We start from the raw sequence: 22,991 nt of genomic DNA, 5'->3' as shown, positions 1-22,991 counted from the left end.
GGTGCGGAACTTGGCTATCAATTTCTGCTCGACGATTTTGCATTGTCGTGTGTCTCGAAGGCCGCCTTGGAGTATGCTTACCCGAAGGTCGGTGGCTGAATGTCCATGACTGCTGAAGTGTTCCCCGACAGGGAGAGAACCCTCCTGTTTGGCGATTGTTGCGCGGTGTCCGTTCATCCGTTGTCGCAGCGTCTGCATGGTCTCGCCAATGTACCATGTTCTGGGGCATCCTTTCCTGCAACGTATGAGGTAGACAACGTTGGCCGAGTCACAGGAGTATGAACCGTGCACCTGGTGGGTGGTGTCCTCTCGTGTGATGGTGGTATCTGTGTCGATGATCTGGCATGTCTTGCAGAGGTTACCGTGGCAGGGTTGTGTGGTGTCGTGGACGCTGTTCTCCTGAAGGCTGGGTAATTTGCTGCGAACGATGGTTTGTTTGAGGTTGGGTGGCTGTTTAAAGGCGAGTAGTGGAGGTGTGGGGATGGCCATAGCGAGGTGTTCGTCATCACTGATGACATGTTGAAGGCTGCGGAGAACATGGCGTAGTTTCTCCGCTCCGGGGAAGTACTGGACGACGAAGGGTACTCTGTTGGTTGCGTCCCGTGTTAGTCTTCTGAGGAGGTCTACGCGATTTTTCGCTGTGGCCCGTCGGAACTGTCGATCGATGAGTCGAGCATCATATCCCGTTCTTACTGGGGCGTCTTTCAGCGTCTGTAGGTGTCCATCGCGTTCCTCCTCGTCTGAGCAGACCCTGTGTATTCGCAGGGCCTGTCCATAGGGGATGGCCTCTTTGACGTGGTTAGGGTGGAAGCTGGAAAAGTGGAGCATTGTGAGATTGTCCGTGGGCTTGCGGTAGTGTGAGGTGCTGAGGTGCCCGTCTTTGATGGAGATTCGTGTGTCCAAGAAAGAAACTGATTCTGAGGAGTAGTCCATGGTGAGCTTGATGGTGGGATGGAACTTGTTGATGTTATCGTGTAGTCTCTTCAGTGATTCTTCGCCGTGGGTCCATAGAAAGAAAATGTCGTCGATGTATCTGGTGTATAGTGTTGGTTGGAGGTCCTGTGCAGTGAAGAAGTCCTGCTCGAACTTGTGCATGAAAATGTTGGCGTATTGGGGTGCGAATTTGGTCCCCATGGCTGTTCCGTGTGTTTGGGTAAAGAACTGGTTATTGAAGGTGAAGACATTGTGATCCAGGATGAAGCGGATGAGTTGTAGGATGGCGTCTGGAGATTGGCTGTTGTTGGTGTTGAGTATTGATGCTGTCGCAGCGATGCCGTCATCGTGGGGGATACTGGTGTAGAGTGCCGAGACGTCCATCGTGGTGAGAAGTGTTCCTGGTTCAACAGGTCCGTGGGTACTGAGTTTTTGTAGAAAGTCTGTAGTGTCGCGACAGAAGCTGGGGGTTCCCTGCACGATGGGTTTCAGGATGCCCTCGATGTATCCAGAGAGGTTCTCACACAGGGTTCCATTGCCTGATACGATAGGACGTCCGGGTGTGTTGGCTTTGTGTATCTTTGGGAGGCAGTAGAAGTCTCCCACGCGGGGAGTACGTGGGATGAGAGTGCGTAGGATGTTTTGAAGGTCTGGATCGAAGGTCTTGATCAGTTTGTTGAGCTGATGGGTGTGTTCTTTGGTCGGGTCTGCGGGTAACCGTCTGTAGTGTTCCTGGTTGTCCAGTTGTCGGTATGCTTCTTTGCAATAGTCCGTTCTGTTCTGTATGACGATGGCTCCTCCTTTGTCCGCTGGTTTGATGACGATGTTGCGGTTGGTCTTGAGAGCTTTGATGGCGTTGCGTTGTCCTCGGGTGACATTCTGGACTGTCTTCGAGTGCGGCTGATGAATCTGGCATAGACGTATTTCCTGACAGCTTGAGCATACATGTCAAGCTGAAGGCAGCGACCCTCTGGAGGAGTCCAGTCTGACTCTTTCCTCTTCGGTTGCTGTATCGACCAAGCTTCCCCTGGTGCCACGGTTGCAACCACAGGGAAGTCTATCGTCAATTTGTCCGACCACACCCTTCAACCAGACGAAATCGAAGTTCTCAGCCGAGGGCTCAATTTCTGCCCCACTACCAAAATGGACCCCACTAGTCTCGCGGCAGACACAGAGGAATTCATCAGGAGAATGAGGCTCCGGGAATTCTACCACAAACCACAAAATTTCAGCAGCGAACCCAATGAGACAATCAACGATCCGGAACAGCAGACAGAGGGATCCGCGATACAGCAACCGAAGAGGAAAGAGTCACACTGGACTCCTCCAGAGGGTCGCTGCCCTCAGCTTGACATGTATGCTCAAGCTGTCAGGAAATGCGTCTATGCCAGATTCATCAGCCGCACTCGAAGACAGTCCAGAATGTCACCCGAGGACAACGCAACGCCATCAAAGCTCTCAAGACCAACTGCAACATCGTCATCAAACCAGCGGACAAAGGAGGAGCCATCGTCATACAGAACAGAACGGACTATTGCAAAGAAGCATACCGACAACTGGACAACCAGGAACACTACAGACGGTTACCCGCAGACCCGACCAAAGAACAAACCCATCAGCTCAACAAACTGATCAAGACCTTCGATCCAGACCTTCAAAACATCCTACGCACTCTCATCCAATGTACTCCCCGCTTGGGAGACTTCTACTGCCTCCCAAAGATACACAAAGCCAACACACCCGGACGTCCTATCGTATCAGGCAATGGAACCCTGTGTGAGAACCTCTCTGGATACATCGAGGGCATCCTGAAACCCATCGTGCAGGGAACCCCCAGCTTCTGTCGCGACACTACAGACTTTCTACAAAAACTCAGCACCCACGGACCTGTTGAACCAGGAACACTTCTCACCACGATGGACGTCTCGGCACTCTACACCAGTATCCCCCACGATGACGGCATCGCTGCGACAGCATCAATACTCAACACCAACAACAGCCAATCTCCAGACGCCATCCTACAACTCATCCGCTTCATCCTGGATCACAATGTCTTCACCTTCAATAACCAGTTCTTTACCCAAACACACGGAACAGCCATGGGGACCAAATTCGCACCCCAATACGCCAACATTTTCATGCACAAGTTCGAGCAGGACTTCTTCACTGCACAGGACCTCCAACCAACACTATACACCAGATACATCGACGACATTTTCTTTCTATGGACCCACGGTGAGGAATCACTAAAGAGACTACACGATAACATCAACAAGTTCCATCCCACCATCAAGCTCACCATGGACTACTCCTCAGAATCAGTTTCTTTCTTGGACACACGAATCTCCATCAAAGACGGGCACCTCAGCACCTCACTCTACCGCAAGCCCACGGACAACCTCACGATGCTCCACTTTTCCAGCTTCCACCCTAACCACGTCAAAGAGGCCATCCCCTATGGACAGGCCCTGCGAATACACAGGGTCTGCTCAGACGAGGAGGAACGCGATGGACACCTACAGACGCTGAAAGACGCCCTAGTAAGAATGGGATATGATACTCGACTCATCGATCGACAGTTCCGACGGGCCACAGCGAAAAATCGCGTAGACCTCCTCAGAAGACTAACACGGGACGCAACCAACAGAGTACCCTTCGTCGTCCAGTACTTCCCCGGAGCGGAGAAACTACGCCATGTTCTCCGCAGCCTTCAACATGTCATCAATGATGACGAACACCTCGCTATGGCCATCCCCACACCTCCACTACTCGCCTTTAAACAGCCACCCAACCTCAAACAAACCATCGTTCGCAGCAAATTACCCAGCCTTCAGGAGAACAGCGTCCACGACACCACACAACCCTGCCACGGTAACCTCTGCAAGACATGCCAGATCATCGACACAGATACCACCATCACACGAGAGGACACCACCCACCAGGTGCACGGTTCATACTCCTGTGACTCGGCCAACGTTGTCTACCTCATACGTTGCAGGAAAGGATGCCCCAGAGCATGGTACATTGGCGAGACCATGCAGACGCTGCGACAACGGATGAACGGACACCGCGCAACAATCGCCAAACAGGAGGGTTCTCTCCCAGTCGGGGAACACTTCAGCAGTCATGGACATTCAGCCACCGACCTTCGGGTAAGCATACTCCAAGGCGGCCTTCGAGACACACGACAACGCAAAATCGTCGAGCAGAAATTGATAGCCAAGTTCCGCACCCATGAGGACGGCCTCAACCGGGATCTTGGGTTCATGTCACACTACACGTAACCCCACCAGCGAACAAATGTTATCTGTTTTTAATATAACGGGTCATTGACTGTCTTCCTTATCTCTCTCTCTCTTTTTTTTGTTTTTGGGGGTTTGTATATTCGGTGGCCTTTTTAGGTGACACCTTTCTGTCTGCTCACTGTGATTGCCTTGGCAACGGGCAGTAATCACCAGGCATTGTTCTGTGATTTTTAAAATGCGAAGGATTCGAAAATGTTATTTCCACACCGTTCACCTGAGGAAGGAGGAAGCCTCCGAAAGCTTGTGGGATTAAAAATAAAATTGTTGGACTATAACTTGGTGTTGTAAAATTGTTTACAAATGTTGACACTCAGCAGTGATGAATGAGGCAAGGTTAAAAAGTATAAAAGTTTGACCTGCTTTAGATTTGGTGATGACAACACCTTGAGGTCACAAGGGAGAATAGCTGGAGTAAGCCATTTTATCAGCAGTAGTATGATCTAATCCCAAGTGAGATACCTATGCTTTTAGGTAAACTTTCCATGAAAAGTGAAAATGACACACAACATGGAATGTGATAAGATAATTGTTTGGAAAATCAGTTGATCTACAGTTTACCCAGACAGGATATTATTGTCATCTTAATGAAACCTGATTTTTCTCATCAGCATATCAGGCAGGTATTAATGGTATCAGGTGTTCAGGATAGGTGAGACAAAAGACAAATTGTCCTGAAATTAAAATAGACAATTTGACTACCCTACTGGCCAATGTTTAAAAATGCAGTCATGAGGATTTTTAATCCGGTGATGAAGGTTTTAGTTGCAGATTCTTTTAATTGTGCAGTGCTTGATAGAAGAAATTAGTGATAATTGTGACATCTCTAAAAAGTATAGACTGACTCCCCCATGTCTTTTTGTAAGTGTTCCATTGGCATTGGACTTTAACAAGGTCATGGCCATAGATTTAAAAGCAAAGCTCTGAAAGCTTGTGATTTCAAATAAAGCTGTTGGACTATAACCTGGTGTTGTGTAACTCCTTACACTGATTTAATAGTATACAATGTTAAGTCTCTTAATGCTCGGGACAAAAATCTTGTATGGTACAACTTGAAATCAACAGTCCTATTTAGTGTTACTCCCTGGTTAATCGTACTAGGTTATCACAAAAAGGTGATATCTAAAGAGACAGAAATTATGAGGTTTGATTGGTCAGTTGACCTGGTTATGCACTCAGACTGGACTAATTGCTGGTTTTGATGTGTTGGAGTTAAGTACTTCAATGAAACACCCCATAGTAGAGAATGTTTTTAAGGGCAAATAAAACATTACAGAAACTAAATATTGATAAATGTGTACTTAAGTTCCCATCCTTAGGTGACCCAAAGAAAACAAAGCTAATTATCTTTAGCAATGTTTCACATGCAATTTTTTCCTGATGGGTATTCTAGTGCAGCTGATTTCATAGTGTTTCTGAAATGGGGTGAAAATGGGAAATGTTATCATTTTTAGCTTGGGAAGTAAGAAAAAGGGTTGTTAAAAATACTCTTGCTACTGAAACACTGGCTCTTGTAGACTAAGTGGATATGGTATTCTATTTGGCAAATATTTTGAGTGACATCCTGTACAATGGGAGTAATGACTATTGTCTAAATAACATTCTATGGGTATACTATCAGTCATTGTGGGATAATGTACACACTACCAAAAATGTAAGTAAAAATGTCTACAGATTTATCTTGCTGGTTTGAAACAAATGCTGGAGAAAGAGAATCTCAAATTAAATGGGTAGATTCAAGCCATCAACTATCAGATTGTTTTACAAAGAGGTATGTGTACAAAGAAGCTTATTGTGATCAACCCTTCTCCAGGATCCCTATTTAATCTTGAGTATAAGATTCTATCATGAGCAATTGGGAACACACTGGCTCCCATGTATAAGGGAGTAGGTGTGGGTTTGTGAGGGGTGCATTGGGTGAATCTCTGCAAATAAAGTTTATAAGCAACTGAAAGTATTCAGTCCTTCACTGTCTGGCTATCCAGTTCTAACAGTCTGCAAAGGGATATAGGAAGGATATATTTGCCTCAGACAGTGCAATGAAGGTTCACTAGATTCATTGCTGGGATGAGACAATTGTGCTATGAGGAGAGATTGAGTAAAATGGGCCTATCCTCTTGTGTTTAGAAGAAATGAGGTGATCTCATTGAAACATAAAATTCTTAAAGGGCTTGACAGGGTAGAGGCTCAGGATATTTCTTCTGGCTGGAGTCTAGAACTAGGGGGCATAGTCACAGGATAAGGGGTCAACCATTTACAACTGATGAGGAATTTCTTCAGAGGGTTGTGAATCTTTGGAATTCCCTACCCCAGAGGTCTGTGGATGCTCAGTCATTGAGTATATTCAAGGCTGAGATAAATAGATTTTTGGACTCGAAGGGAATCAAGGGATATGGGGATCAGGCAAGAAAGGAGTTGTTCACAGATCAGCTATGGTCTTATTGAATGGCAGAGCAGGCTCAAGGGGCTGTATGGCCTACTGCTTATGTTCAGTTGGAAACTGTTTGGGGGAGGAAGGAAACAGGACATGTCTAGACAAAAATGAGGGAAATGGTTCGGGCTGCACCTGGCTTAACATAATCTCAGGATGCACAAATAAACAGCTAACTGTCAGTCATTGATCAAAACTTCTTAACTTTTACCCACTCCCCAACTGGCAAGAACAACATAAAAAGACATCATGGCAAGACCTTTTTTACAGCAGTCAGTGATGTGACCAGAAGCTTTTCGAGAGGGAGAAACTCCCAGAAGAATTTAAGTAACAGACCTCAGTAAAAAGGTACATGTATTGTTTAGATTCTTAATGTCTGTGTGAAATTGTTGAATCATTAAAACAGAACTTTTTGATTTAAGACAACCAAATAGCATAAGTTTCTTTGTCTACTGCTTGGATCCATGAATCACTGAAAAATCTGGTTTCCTACAGCTCCAGAAGAGAAACAAAGGCAAATGCATAAAACTGTTGTTTAGGAGCAAAATGTCTTTTAGGAACAGATACCATTTTGATTTAGAGAGCTAATCTTAAGAATGCAGCAGCCTGCCATGATAAGAATCTCCATAAGTTGCTTGAGAGCATGAGAAGTCTGAAGTTAAATGAGAATTAATCTGTAGCTTATGAAGGTGCCATACTTGTTATCAGCTCCAAGCATTACTCACCATGAGAACAAATTTTTTAAAAATGCTAACAGTCAAAAACTTCAGATGCTGTATATCTGAAAGGAAAACAGAAAATGGTGGAAACACTCAGCAGGTCAAGCAGTATTTATGAAGACAACAGACCAGTTAATGTTTTGGGTGCTGACTCTTCAAGTATTTTGTAGAAAAGTCCAAACCTGATATGTTAAATGGTCTGTTATCTCTACAGATGCAGCCTGACCTGGTGAGTATTTCCACCATTTTGTGAAAGAAAATTCTATTACATTTACAGAAACACACACTGGAAGAGGAGTATCTTTAATATAACCCCTCCCTCTTTCACCAACTTATAGCTTTGCTACTTATTCAAAAGCCCAGTATAATTGGTATTTTTAATCATTGAGGTAGGTGAATAATAACACCAACAAATCTATAATATAGAACTCATTGATCTTCCATGTCACTGTCCATGGTGAGTAAAGACTAAGTGTAGTCTTCCAATCAATTAGGATTGGAGAGCAGGGGATAATTGAACCAGGTGTAATTTAATCACTATTTTAAAGTCACCATTTTTATAATTGATTTTATATTTATAGTGAAGTAGCAAAACAAACAATTTGGAAAGGAGTAGTGGAATTGGTTAGAATTTCTCTGCAGCACAGGCTGAGGAACTGAGATATTTATAGTGCCACCATTGGTGAGAATGTGAAGTTTATACTAGTCGTCTCCATTTATAAATAGAAATTAAAGTTGGCCAGAAGTGTGGGCAGAATTTTTTAATCTAATCAATTATAGATGGGACAGTTTTCAACCACAATTTAAACCCCTCAATTTTAGCCTTGGATTTCATGCCCAGCTGTTGCCATCTTATGAAGAGAGAAAGAATTTCAATTCATACAGCATATTTCATGCCTTAAGAGCATCCCAAAGTGCTTTACAGCCAATGCAGTACTTTTTAAAAGTATAATCACTGTTGCAGGAAACATGGCAGCATTTGCACCAAGCAAGATCCCACAAACAGCAACGTAACAAGAACCAGATAATCTGTTTCTTTTAGTGATGTTGGTTAATGAATAAATATTGGTTCAGACACTGGGGAGAACGCCCTTGCTTTTGAAATAGTACCATGGAATCTTTTACATCCACCAGAGGGCAGATGGGGTGTCAGTTAAACATCTCTTCCATCATAATTATAAAGAACCTAAAGCACAAACAGGCCAGTCAACCTAACTGGTTTATAGTCCACATGAGCTCCTCCCACTCAAATTATCTCCTCACCTTGCCTCTAAACCCCCTCTCCCTCATGAATGCACTAATGCTATCTTTCTGCTTCAAACACTCCACATGGCAGCAAGTTCCACATTCTCATTATGAATATGAATGTTATTGCACAAATTCCTAGCACTTCAATGTCACCTCATAACCCACTAACAACACTTCTATTGCTTGGGAATGATCCAACCAAATTAAATTGACCTTTGTAAACCTCAAATCTAACCAAGAATAACCAAAAATCACAAGATTAGCAAGGTATCAATATAAAATAAGCTCTCCACTACTTTTGTTGTAGAGTGGACCCACAAGAGACCAACCACCTCCACCAACAGAATTACTCCCATATGCTCTCCCTCAATGACCAAAACAGATGACTTCCCTAGTTTGACATATAAAGAGCAGCAGAGGTGGATTACTTCCTTTGCCACTGATGCCTGTCCACTGGTACATAAGAAATAGCAAGTGATTTCTTCCCCTTGGGTCACTTGAAAGGCAGAATCACCATTGCAGGAGAGCTATTTACTTGTACTTCATTGGCTGTTCCTTGGAGCTGGATTCTATCACTGTTGCAGGTGGTCAGCCAATAGCCACAAGTGGACTGGAAATCAGGTTGTTAAAGACTTGACTTGTGGAATGTACATCTTAATCCTATACAGTTGTTTGTTCAACTTTACACAATCACTTCTATTCTCCCCCTTCCCCCACAGCTCAATGGATGGCAGAGGTACTGAATTGTATAGATGCTGTGACTAACATTTCAAATTTAGAATGCTGGGCTTTTAATTCAGATAATTTGCTTAATTAGGTGTGGGTTTATTGCAAAACTCATTAAGTAGACCTTTAACTTTTACAGAGCTGTACTTACCACTTTACTCAACATAAAACAAGAATTGAATACATCTGTCAGGAAACAGTATTTCATGCATATATGCATCAACAAACATGTACATTTATAAGTTAAATGGATACCATCTATTCTAAGCAAACTTTTAGTGTTTTTGCATAGCTTCATTATTTTCTATTTTTCATCTGTGTATATTGTAAATGAATGCCAACATTTTTTTAAAAACTAGACATCTGGGGATGCAATAACTGTAAGTCATGACATCACACTCATGATTCCCCATCTGGTGGGTTATCTTCTTTGTCTATGTCATTGTCAAAAAGTATTGAACAGAGATTTTTAACATAATTATGATGTAGATACTTTCTAAATACTTTTTTTGTGTGCAGCACAAAGGACCACTTTCATAGGCAAGCCCATGCTTATGAACCAAAATATCACCTTATCTCAAAGTAATCAGGGAGGCAATTTGCCCAGGATGAACAATACACCCCCTATGCTGATTAGTTCACTCGTAGCACGAGATGCTGCATACTTTCTGGATCACTAACATACTGTATTGTGCAGGCTATAAGCTATGAATCAGATATACTAACAAATTAAACAAAACCAAGAAAAATACTGCAGATTTCACTAGATTGGAGGCCTTTACTACCTCACAGGAACAGTTAAACAATTAAATTGTCTCAAAATCCTTGAGGTTCTTTAAGATTCACAACTTGGACCAGCACCCCCAATGTGAAGTTTATATGCGAAATGGGGTATTCGCTGAATCTCGCTGCGCGCCCCAGTTTGTCAACTGCCTGCTAAAGTAGAAATCCATTCCAGTGCCTAGGTACAGAGTCTTTGCTTTGCAGACTGAACTGTGACAAAAAAAAATCTCAATAGTATCTTTCATAGTCAGGTATAGCTATCAATCAAAATTGGGATCAAAGGCATCAGCCTGGCCTTTCAAAAACTTGCCTCCACATATACCTCTTTCAAGGACAAAGCCAAGCTATGAGTGCCCTGCTTGCAGGACCCCAATGTGCTTCCAATTCTAAATGAGCTCTATCTCCTTCTTGCAACTGGTAATTAATAAAAGGTTGCCAACTTTTGTCTCATTTCTTACTTACATTAATTATTTTCCTGCTCTATTATTTTATCTTTCCCTCCTCAGTCCAGTCATGGCACCCACACTCATTGTGCATTCATAAGTCTTTTGCATAGCTTCCTTCCCAGAGCACCTGTTGTGGACTTAGGGCAAGTTTTAGTGTTTGAGGGTGCTGAGCATACAGTCTTTCTGTCCTGTGAAGTGATCAACATTCTTGTCTCCTGTATCTTTAAGCACTTCACCAGAATGTTGATCACATCGCTATGTAAGTTCACAGGACAGAAAGACTGTACGCTCAATGCCCCCATAAGAGTAACCTTAAGTCAATAATGGGTGCTCTGGGAAGGAAACCAAACAATAGGGCATCCACTCTCATAGCAGCATAAGCTTAAGAGAACCACTGTGGATTCCTGAAGAAAAATTCAAAAGTCAGGGAATCAACAGTTCCAAGGCATGAATCCATAAAATGTTCGGAGGGGGGGGGGGGGGGGGAGTGAAAACTCAAAGTATTCAACAAAGGTGTTCTCTCAATTTTTGACATTGTTTTAGCTTTGTGAATGGGAATTTTTTCCAGATATGATGAAATATACTATGTGTATTGTGAGTACTTAAGTGTTGCATTTCAGCTAATATGAAATTTGAGTCAATCCGCAAATATATATGGCAATAATCTACACGCACTTCCTGTCAACTTTTTCCACTATAAATTTCTATGTCCACATTATCAATGGAAACTGACTTTGCACAACTTGTTAGGCTACATTTACACACTCAACCAATGGAGGCACTACAGTGCTATTACTGGCAGGACAGTGCAATTACAGCCATACAAGTTTACAAAGAGATCTTCTGTTTTAAATATTGAGATAGGAATTTAAATTGAAAATATAAAAATAAGTACAGAATGTACCACTATTAAAAAGGGGATAAATGCCCCTGATTATCCCCTGCCCTCAAACCAAGCTTGAGCTGAACAGTGCACTTGGTCATAATTCCTTGTGTGAAACACCAGATTCAGTATTTATAATGTCCTTACTTTGGAGCCATCCAACATTGTACGGTGCACAGATTACACTAAGGGAAGGATACTAAATTATACAACAATGCCAGAAGCATTCCAACGGTATTGTTTGCAAAAACGATCGATTGCTCAAGCAACCCTTACAATGAATTCAATTGTTTATATAGGCTTATGCTATCAAACCTGGATTTTTAGCAGCAACCTATTTTAAAACTGCTTCCCAGACAAAAATAAACCTCATCATGCAAAAACTTCTCTGTTTTGTTACTAATCACAGTTAGCATAAATTGGAGTTCACAATGCAATACCAATTTCAGCATATCTGTTCTGAAGTTAAGGCGGTTAGGCCCCACAGTGGTTATTTTCTGTAACACAGTAGTGACCTATTCAAATTTTTGTGGTAAATGCCATGGAAGTTAATAGTTACTGTTGTAAATAAAAACCGTTCTACACTCTGAAGTTTCCAACTAAGAGATAGATCTGTGATTTGCAGAAACATGGCTGGAACCCACTGAAATTAGGTTTACTAGAAATGATACCCGAACTTCAAGGGTTAAGTTACGAGGCGAGATTACACAAATTGGGGTTGTATTCTCTAGAGTTTCGAAGGTTAAGGGGTGATCTGATCGAAGTTTATAAGATATTAAGGGGAACAGATAGGGTGGATAGGGAGAAACTATTTCTGCTGGTTGGGGATTTTAGGAGTAGGGGGCACAGTCTAAAAATTAGAGCCAGACCTTTCAGGAGCGAGATTAGAAAACATTTCTACACACAAAGGGTGGTAGAAGTTTGGAACTCTCTTCCACAAACGGCAATTGATACTAGCTCAATTGCTAAATTTAAATGTGAGATAGATAGCTTTTTGGCAACCAAAGGTATTAAGGGATATGGGCCAAAGGCAGGTATATGGAGTTAGATCACAGATCAACCATGATCTTATCAAATGGCGGAGCAGGCACGAAGGGCTGAATGGCCTACTCCTGTTCCTATGTTCTTAAATAATATTTCTCCAATGGGAACATCCATCATAAAACATTTGTAACTGCATTATTCACCACTACTTTGCGAGGACTGCTTGTTGGTTAAATACTATAGTTAGTGCGTCACAGCCATGTTTTTAACATACCACTGCAGCACTAAGTACCATCTGGCATAACATTTGTCCTCCATATCAGAGAAGACAGACAGTTTTATCATTTGCAGCTGCCCCAAAAACAAACTTTTTTTGCATTACACATAGGCTAACGAAGGAAGCCAGGGAGGAAATAGCGGATGCTCTGAGGATCACTTTCCAATCCTCACTAGATACAGGGGAGGTACCGGAGGACTGGAAGACCGCAAACGTAGTACCATTGTTTAAAAGGGTATGAAGGAAAGCCGAACAATTATAGGCTGGTCAGTCTTACCTCGGTGGTGGGCAAACTATTAGTTTATCCTATCTCAAAATTGATTCTGTCACTTGGAAAGGCGTGGTTTAATCAGGGATAGTCAGCATGGATTAGTTCAGGGAAGGTCATGCCGTACAAATCTGATTGAATTCTTTGAGGAAGTGACAAGGAGGATTGATGAGGGTAGTGCAGTGGATATTTTCTACATGGATTTTAGTAAGGCATTTGACAAGGTCCCACATGGCAGACTGGTCAGAAAGGTAAAAGCCCATGGGATAGAGGGAAATATGGCGAATTGGATCCATAATTGGCTCAGTAACAGGAAACAAAGGGTAAAAGTCAATGGATGCCTTTGCGAATGGAAATCCGTTCCCAGCGGTGTGCTACAGGGCTCAGTGTTAGGTCCCTTGCTGTTTGTGGTCTATAGTAATGATTTGGACTTGAATATAGGGGGCATGATCGGCAAATTTGCAGACGACACAAAAATTGGCCATGTAGTTGATAGTGAAAAGGATAGCTGTAGACTCCAAGAAGATAATCAATGGGTTGGTGGAGTGGGTGGAAAAGTGGCAAATGGAGTTCAACCCGGAGAAGCATGAGGTAATGCACTTAGGGAGGGCAAACAGTAAAAGGGAATATCCAGTGAACGGGAATATATTGAGGGGTAGAGGAAGTGAGAGACCTTGGAGTGCATGTGCACAGTTCCCTGAAGGTGGCAGTACAAGTAGATAAGGTTGTGAAGAAGGCATATGGAATGCTCTCCGTTATTAGCTGAGGTATAGAATACAAAAGCATGGATGTAATTATGGAACTGTATAAAACGCTGGTAAGGCCACAGCTGGAGTATTGTCAGCAGTTCTGGTCACCATATTACAGGAAGGACGTAATTGCTCTGGAGAGAGTGCAGAGAAGATTTACAAGAATGTTGCCAGGGCTTGAAAATTGCAGCTACGAGGAGAGATTGGATAGGCTGGGATTGTTTTCCTTGGCGCAGAGGAGGCTGAGGGGAGACTTGATTGAGGTATACAAAATTATGCGGGGCCTAGATAGAGTAGACAGGAAGTACTTGTTTCCCCTAGCGGAGAGTTCAAGAATTAGAGGACATAGATTTAAGCTGATTGGCGGAAGGATTAGAGGGGACATGAGGAAAAACGTTTTTACCCAGAGGGTGGTGGGTGTATGGAATTCGCTGCCTGAATTGGTGATAGAGGCAGGGACCCTCAACTCTTTTAAAAAGTACCTGGACCTGCACCTAAAGTGCTGTAAGCTGCAGGGTTACGGACCGGGTGCTGGAAGGTGGGATGAGAATGGGCACCTGGTTGTTCTTCGAGCCGGCATGGACATGTTGGGCCAAATGGCCCCCTTCTGTGCTGTATCGTTTCTATGGTTCGAACAGATTTAGAGCCTATTTAAATATGTTCATTACTTTGTTCAAAAAAAACGACTAAACTTTTTTCTGGCCTCATTTTTGTACCTCCAGGTTCCCATCAATCATTTATGAAGTGGGATCTACGATAAAAAAATTAGACTCTGATTAGCTGAAAAGCAGCGGCAAAGACTATTTTGAGTCAATGTACTGGAGAACTATTAGTGTAGATATGTTATCTCGTCTGTAGTAGAAGCAGCCCAATTGTGCCAAGACTAGAAGATTCATCCTTGATATATCAATTGTTAAACAATATAATACTAACACAGTAAAAAAAAATCAGAAACTCTTCCCTATAATACTGTAACTAGGTACAAAAAAAGTTCTTACTTGATTTGTTCCCATGTCTTGCTGGTCAGATGCAGCACCCAAAGAGCCTTATAATGGTAAAATTGTTCACCATTAGGGAATGCAAATTCTCTTCCAAACACCCAAAGTTGTCCACCAGCTTGAGAAACCACTACAACATATCATGGCAATGAAAGAAATGAGTCAGTAGCTTCTGTGCAATACCCTGTGTCATGCTGAATGGTTTATACATTATTGGAAAAAGCATGGCAGTGCAGCATTTTTAGAGTGAAAAGGATGCCATTTTTTCTTTTTACACTATATTTTATAAAAGAAATTTTCATTGTACCTTTAATTCAAACTCCCAGTCTTCTGAGCTCCTGATCTCAACCTAAGCGAAGAGGTACCAAACTGAAAAACTGAGCCTCTCCACTGGCAAGTGAAGCTTAATTTTATGCTGTAAGATCCCACTTACTGGAACATATCAACACTAAAATATAGCTTTTGATTAAGACAATTACTTGACACCAACATATTCAGAGTGTGAGGCAAACGGTCATTTTTTTGGTTGAGGGGGGGAATAAGATCAAGTAGGTCAAATAAATGCAACTGATCTCACCTTTTTCAAAAAAAGTAAGGATACTCCCCAAACATTTTTCAAAATGATAGTTACCATAAAGACAAAATGGTACTGCCAAACCCACCATTATTATCACGTTGAAAAGAAAATTTTAAAAATCCAACTGGATGAAGTCCCCACTTTGATTAAAAAAAAACCATAAAAACTTTTTTTTAAGACAGGTAAAAGGTTATACATGATCAGCAAATTGCTTGCAAACCATCATAATTGCTTGAATTATGGGGGAAAAAAAACCTCTCTTGTTGCCCAGATTTCTAGACTCAAGTTTACCTGATGGGCAGAGCGAGGAGCTGGTGGATTTCGGATTCCCAGCTTTGTCCATGAGTTCTTCTTGATGTTGTACAAATATAGCTCATTGTAGAGAAAAGTCTGCAATAGTAGGAAAAGATTAACAAACCTATTATCACCACTATATATTGAAAAATCATTTTTCTCCATCCACCCCACCCCCACCCTCCCCCTTCCATCACACACCATTTCCCAACTGGACAAAGGAACGACTGCTCTTAGGCTTCTGTCAGTGCAGAACAACTTGGGGGTAATTTTAGCCTAACCCACGCGGCAGGAAACTGACAAGATCAGATCGGCCGCCTGTTTCACATCCCACCTGATTTTACTTTTTATTGACTTCAATGGAAAGTAAAACCGGGCAGGATGAAAAACGGGCAGCCGATCCGATCCCATCAGTTTCCCGCTGGGCGAATTTTGGATTTTCAAAGACAGAATGAGTGAAACTAAGAAATAGTACTGACCCATATCCTACCCAACTGCTCTTAGATTTTTTTTAATTAGAGGTTTAGATTATATTACAAATTCACACTTCAATGTAAAGTACTCACTTGAAAAAGATTTTCAAAAATTAATCTTTGCCATATTCTCTTCAGGGAGGAGTTTTTTTTGAGTCATAAAGGAAACCTCACAAATATTCACACCATCTCACAAAAGGGCCTACTCAGATGACATATCTGATAGATGTTTCTCCATTTCCCTGTCACTGAAGTAAACACAGACGGACATCCAGCAGTGGTAACAGAAGTCAAAGGCTGAATACTAACTGGCTGATGTATTAATTAAAATTTAGTACAGAAGTTTGACAGTTCTGAAGTTAAGATAATCAGAGATTTTACTGTCAAAATGGATGAAGTGCATGTATGGAATGTGTAACTTCTGACATTTCTCTTGCTCAACAACAGAAGTCACTTATAAATAGTACAGACTGAGGAGACAAAAGAGAAATACAGAAAGAGAATGAAAGTTGAGGAAAGATTATAGTAATGTCACTTGGCCGCTCCCTGTGGCACATGTGACAAATGCAGCTAGCTGCATTTAACTATCTTTATGTTTTTTAGAACGTGCTAATATCTCAGGCATTTGCCTCACAGCTGGAAATTTCACACCTAACAATACTGGCAGTTCTGGAAATACAAGGTACAAGACACACAAGCACCTGTGCTGCACCATCAGATGAAACGTTACACCGAGGCTCCGTCTCAGGTGAACGTAAAAGATCCCATGGTAGTATTCGAAGAAAAGTAGGGGAGTTTTCCCGATGTTCTGGCTAATATTTATCCCTCAACCGTCATCACGAAAAAAACCAAATTATCTGGTCATGATCACATTGCTGTTTGTGGGACCTTGCTGTCTGCAAATTGGTTGCTGTGTTTCCAATATTACAACAGTGACTACGCTTCTAAAGTACTTCATTAGCTGTAAAGCACTTTGGGACGTCCAGATGTTGTGAAAGGTGCTATATAAATGCAAGTTCTATCTTTCTTTTAAATCACAAATCTTGGAAGCCAGCTGAACACTTAGAAGTGAGAGACAATGACTCAGATCATAACAAACTGGTAACATCAAAATATGGCACTCCTGAAGATGCTTTTCTTTTCCAACATCAATTCATCACAAAGTTTCAAGTCTGGGGAAACTACCTGCAATATCTGTGCATGCACACCATTATCTTCTTCAGAATTGGCTGAAGACTGGCATCTGTGATGGTGGGGACCTAAGGAGAAGACAAACGATCATCAATCGCCATTTCTGGCTGAAGATGGTTGCAAATCATGCTTCAGCCTTGTCTTTTGCACTCACGTGCTGGGCTCTGCCATCGTTGAGGATGGGGGGAGTCTCCTCCTCCCCTTAGTTGCTTAATTGTACATTACCATTCACAACTGGATGTGGCAGGGCTGCAGAGCTTTGACCTAATGTGTTGGTTGTGGAATTGCTTAGCTCTGTCTATAGCACGCTGCTTTTGCTGGCTAGCATGCATGCAGGCAGTCCTGTGTAGTAGCTTCACCAGGTTGGCACCTCATTTTCAGGAGCGCCTGGTGCTGCTCTTCTATACTCCTTATTGAACCAGAGTTGGACATCTGGCTTGATGGCAATGGAGGAGTGAGGGATATGCCTGGCCATATGATAAGATTGTGGTGGAAAACACTCCTGCAGCTGGTGGTTCAGATTGGACCACATGGGTGCCCAGTTTTGAGGTGCTAGATCTACTCTTGATCTATCCCACTTAGCACGGTGGTAGTACCACAGGATATGATGGAAAGTGTACTCTATGTGAAGATGACACTTGGTCTCCACAACTACTGTGCGGTGGTCACTCCTACCGATGCTGACATGGGACAGACGCATCTGCGACATGTAGATCCGAATGTTGACATTCCCTTTTTTAGTTTCCTTTTAGGAAATTTCTCATGGGCCAAAAACCATTCAATTTTAATGCTGGAATTTATTCTCAATAATAACTTGGATTAATATAGCGCCTTTGATGTAGTAAAACGTCCCAAGGTGCTTCATAGCAGCGTAATCAAACAAAAAGTAACATCAAACCAAAGAAGGAGACATTAGACAGATAATTAAAAGCTTGGTCAAAGAGGTAGGTTTTAAGGACCGTCTTAAAGGAAGAGAGAGGTGAAGAGGCAGAGAGGTTTGGTGAAGGAATTCCAGAGCTTAGGGCCTAGACAGCTGAAGGCATGGCCACCATTGGTGCAGCGAAGTAAGTAGGGGATGAACACTAGGATGAGAATGTTAAAAATCGAGGCATTGGTGGACTGGGGGCCCATGTAGCACAGCGATCACAGCGGTGGTGGGTGAATGGGACTTGGTGTGAGATAGGATATGGGCAGCAGATGAGTTTAAGTTAATGGAGGACAGAAGTTGGGAGGCTGGCCAAGGGAGCATTGAAATAGTTTAGCTTGTAGGTAACAAAAGCATGGATGAGGGTTTCAGCAGCCAATGGGCTGAGGCAGGGGCAGAGATGGGCGATATTAAGGAGATGGAAGTAGACGGTCCTTGTGATGGAGAGGATATGGGGTTGGAAGCTCAGTTCAGTCAAGTAGGACGCTGAGGTTGCGAAGTGTCTGGCGCAGCCTGAGAGAGTGCATTGGGGACGGAATCAGTGCCTGTGGTGGGGGCCCATGACAATGGCTTCAATCTTCCTAATGTTTAATTGAAGGAAATTTTTGGCTCATCCAGGATTGGATGTCAGACAAGCAGTCTGACAACACAGAGGCGGTGGAGCAGTCAACAGAGGCGGTGGAGAGATAGAGCTGGGTGCCATTAGCGTACAGGTGGAACCTGACGTTGTGTTTTCGGCTGATGTCTTAAAGGGGGCAGCATGTGGATGAGAAATAGGAGCCAGGGGTAGATCTTGGGGGACTCCAGAGGTAACGGTGCGGGGATGTGAAGAGAAGCCATTGCAAAAGATTCTCTAGCTACGACTTGATGGGGAAGAGTGGAACCAGGTGAGGGCAGTTCCACTTGGCTGGAAATTGGAAGAGGATTGTGTGGTGAACAGTGCCAAAGGCTATAAACAGGTCGAGAAGAATGAGGAAGGATAGTGCACCACGGCCACAGTCACATAGGACATTATTTGCAACTTTGATTAGGGCTGTTTCAGTGCTATGGCAAGGCCAGAAACCTGATTGGTGAGGTTCAAAAATGGAGTTGCGGGAAACATGGGCATGGATTTGGGAGGTGGCAACACGTTCAAGGACTTTGGAGAGGAAAGGGAGGTTGGAGATGGGGCGATAGCTTGCAAGGACTGAGGGGAAAAGGGTGGGTTTTTTGAGGAGAGGTGTGATAACAGCAAATTTGAAAAAAAAGGGATAGAACCGTTCACAATATCAGCTAGCATGGGGGCCGGGAGGGAAGTTCGGTCGTCAGCAGGAGGAGGATCTCATGGACATGACGAGCTCGAAGAGGGCATGAGGGGAGAGCGGATTGAATGATGAGAGTTTCATGTTAGGGTAGGGGAAAACCATATCTGATGTATGTTAGAGGCCTTCAACTATGCTGGGATATGGAACATTTTCTATTTCTGTACGTTGCAACATTGAATGGGTATGTGTAAAACAGTTTAACATAGAAACATAGAAAATAGGAGCAAGAGTCGGCCATTTGGCACTTCGGGCCTGCTCCGCCATTCAAAATGATCATGGCCGATCGTCTAACTCAGTACCCTGTTCCTGCTTTTTCCCCATATCCCTTGATCCCTTTAGCATTAAGAAATATATCTATCTCCTTCTTGAATACATCTAATGACTTGGCCTCCACTGCCTTCTGTGGTAGAGAATTCCACAGGTTCACCACCCTCTGAGTGAAGAAATTTCTCCTCATCTCGGTTCTAAATGGCACGCCCCGTGACTAGTGGGATACCGCAGGGATCAGTGCTTGGGCCCCAGCTATTCATAATATATATCAACGCTTTGGATGAGGGAACCAAATGTAATATTTCCAAGTTTGCTGACGACACAGAACGAGGTGGGGTTGTGAGTTGTGAGGAGGATGCAAAGAGGCTTCAAGGTGATTTAGACAAGTTGAGTGAGTGGGCAAATACATGGCAGATGCAGTATAACGTGGATAAATGTGAAGTTATCCAGTTTGGAAGGAAAACAAAGGCAGAGTGTTATTTAAATGGTGATAGATTGGGAAATGTTGATATACAAAGGGACCTGGGTGTCCTTGTACACCAGTCACTGAAAGCAAACATGCAGGTGCAGCAAGCAGTTAGGAAGGCAAATGGTATGTTGGCCTTCATTGCAAGAGGATTTGAGTACAGGAGCAAGGATGCCTTACTGCAGTTATACAGGGCTTTGGTGAGACCACACCTGGAGTATTGTGTGCAGGTTTGGTCTCCTTACCAAAGAAAGGATATACTTGCCATAGAGGAAGTGCAGCGAAGGTTCACCAGACTGATTCCTGGGATGGCAGGACTGTCGTATGAGGAGAGATTGGGTCAACTAGACCTATATTCACTAGAGTTCAGAAGAATGAGAGGGGATCTCATTGAAACGTATAAAATTCTGACAGGGCTGGACAGACTGGATGCAGGGAGGATGTTTCTCCTGTCTGGGGGTTCTAGAACGAGGGGTCAGTCTCAGGATACAGGGTAGGACATTTAGGACTGAGATGAGGAGAAGTTTCTTCACTCAGAGGGTTGTGAACCTGTGGAATTCTCTACCACAGAAGGCTGTGGAGGCCAAGTCAGTGAATATATTTAAGAAGGAGATAGATAGATTTCTAAACACAAAAGGCATCAAGCGGTATTGAGATAAAGGATCAGCCGTGATCATACTGAATGGCGGAGCAGGCTCGAAGGGCCAAATGACCTACTCCTGCCCTAATTTCTATGTTTCCATGTTTTGATTTAGCATTATTGATTACACAAGTGTATTTTTAATCCACCCTCCTCCATTTCTTCACAATTAAAACATAAATCAACCTTTTTTTTTGCAGCACAGCTCATGATCCTTGTATAAAAATGTACAGGGCATACCAACCTATTGTCCACTTCAATCCTATAATTTCCGTTAGTAGATTTATTTATCTAAAACTTCTTCCCCTGCGATTTGAATACATGATCTATCTAGGTTGGCACTCCAACGCAGTTGAGGAAGTGCTGTATTGTCAGAAGTGCCATTGTTTAGGTAAGACATTAAACTGCTCATCCGCCTGATATGCCGGATGTTTAAAGATCCTTTGACACAATTCAAGCAAAGCAGGGCATTTCTCAAATTCCTGGTCAACATTGCTCCCTCAAACAAAACCGCCACAACATAAGAACATAGGAGCAGGAGTAGGTCATTTAGATGCTCGAGCCTGTTCCACCATTCAATGAGATCATGGCTGATATGTGACCGAACTCCATATACTCACCGGAGCCCCATATCGCTTAATACCTTAGGTAAACAAAAATCTATCAATCTCAGATTTAAAATTAACAATTGAGCTCGCAGCAGCTGCCGTTTGCGGAAGAGTGTTCCAAACTTCTACTACCCTCAGTGTGTAGAAGTGTTTCCTAACTTCACTCCTGAAAGTTCTGATTCTAATTTTTAGGCTACGTCTCCTAGTCCTAGACTCCCCAACCAACGGAAATAGTTTCACTCGACCTACCCCATCAGTTCCCCTTAATATCTTGAAAATTTCGATCAAATCAACCCTTAATCTTCTAAATTCCAAGGAATACAACCCTAGTTTGTGTGATCTCTCTTCGTAATTTAACCCTTGGAGTCCAAGTATCATCCAGGGCAGTGTCCGAGGCCCAAACATCTTCAGCTGCTTCATCAATGACCTTCCCTCCATTATAAGGTCAGAAATGGGGATGTTCGCTGATGATTGCACAGTGTTCAGTTCCATTCGCAACCCCTCAGATAATGAAGTAGTCCGTGCCCACATGCAGCAAGACCTCGACAACATTCAGGCTTGGGCTGATAAGTGGCAAATAACATTCGCGCCAAACAAGTGCCAGGCATTGACCATCTCCAACATGAGAGTCTCACCACCTCCCCTTGACATTCAATGGCATTACCATCGCTGAAACCCCCACCATCAACATCCTGGGGGTCACCATTGACCAGAAACTCAACTGGACCAGCCACATAAATACTGTGGCTACAACAGCAGGTCAGAGGCTGGGTATTCTGTAGCGAGTGACTCACCTCCTGACTCCTCAAAGCCTTTCCACCGTCTACAAGGCACATGTCAGGAGTGTGATGAAATACTCTCCACTTGCCTGGATGAGTGCAGCTCCGACAACACTCAAAAAGCTCAACACCATCCAGGACAAAGCAGCCCGCTTGATTGGCACCCCATCCACCACCCGAAACATTCACTCCCTTCACCACTGGCGCACAGTGGCTGCAGTGTGTACCATCCACAGGATGCACTGCAGCAACTCGCCAAACCCGTGACCTCTACCACCTAGAAGGACAAGGGCAGCAGGCACATGTTGAACACCACCACCACCTGCATGTTCCCCTCGAAATCACACACCAACCTACTTGGAAATATATCGCCGTTCCTTCATCGTTGCTGGGTCAAAATCCTGGAACTCCCTACCTAACAGCACTGTGGGAGAACCTTCACCACACGGACTGCAGCGGTTCAAGGCGGCGGCTCATCAGCACCTTCTCAAGGGCAATTAGGGATGGCCAAAAAATGCTGGCCTTGCCAGCGACGCCCACATCCCATGAACGAATAATAAAAAAACAAATTGAGGGGCCATGGTAGATTTCCTTGACTGTGTTAGGACCGTTGCTATTTACTACTTTCATTGATGATCTACCTCTAAGTGTTGGGGGAATGATCAGCAAGTTTGCAGATGGTATTTAGATATGTACGAGTCAGGACTGTGGACAATG

The 22,991-nt window shown here is 43.3% G+C and overlaps 1 long non-coding RNA gene across 3 annotated transcripts in view; it reads right to left on the bottom strand.

Annotated features, from left to right (window-relative positions):
* Nucleotides 1-22,991, bottom strand: part of LOC137333334 (uncharacterized) — a 45,789-nt gene that overhangs the window by 6,570 nt on the left and 16,228 nt on the right. For all 3 annotated transcript variants that reach the window (XR_010965864.1, XR_010965863.1, XR_010965865.1), the window contains exons 3-5: nucleotides 15,616-15,714; nucleotides 15,055-15,096; nucleotides 14,748-14,877 (exon numbers count right to left, since the gene is read on the bottom strand). This is a non-coding gene — a long non-coding RNA (uncharacterized lncRNA). The remainder of the gene's footprint in view (nucleotides 1-14,747; nucleotides 14,878-15,054; nucleotides 15,097-15,615; nucleotides 15,715-22,991) is intronic.

This window comes from Heptranchias perlo, chromosome 16, assembly GCF_035084215.1.
Source record: "Heptranchias perlo isolate sHepPer1 chromosome 16, sHepPer1.hap1, whole genome shotgun sequence".
Lineage (NCBI taxonomy): Eukaryota > Metazoa > Chordata > Chondrichthyes > Hexanchiformes > Hexanchidae > Heptranchias > Heptranchias perlo.
The sequence above is the reverse complement of the archived record's forward strand: the minus strand, read 5'-3'. Positions and strand labels throughout refer to the sequence as shown.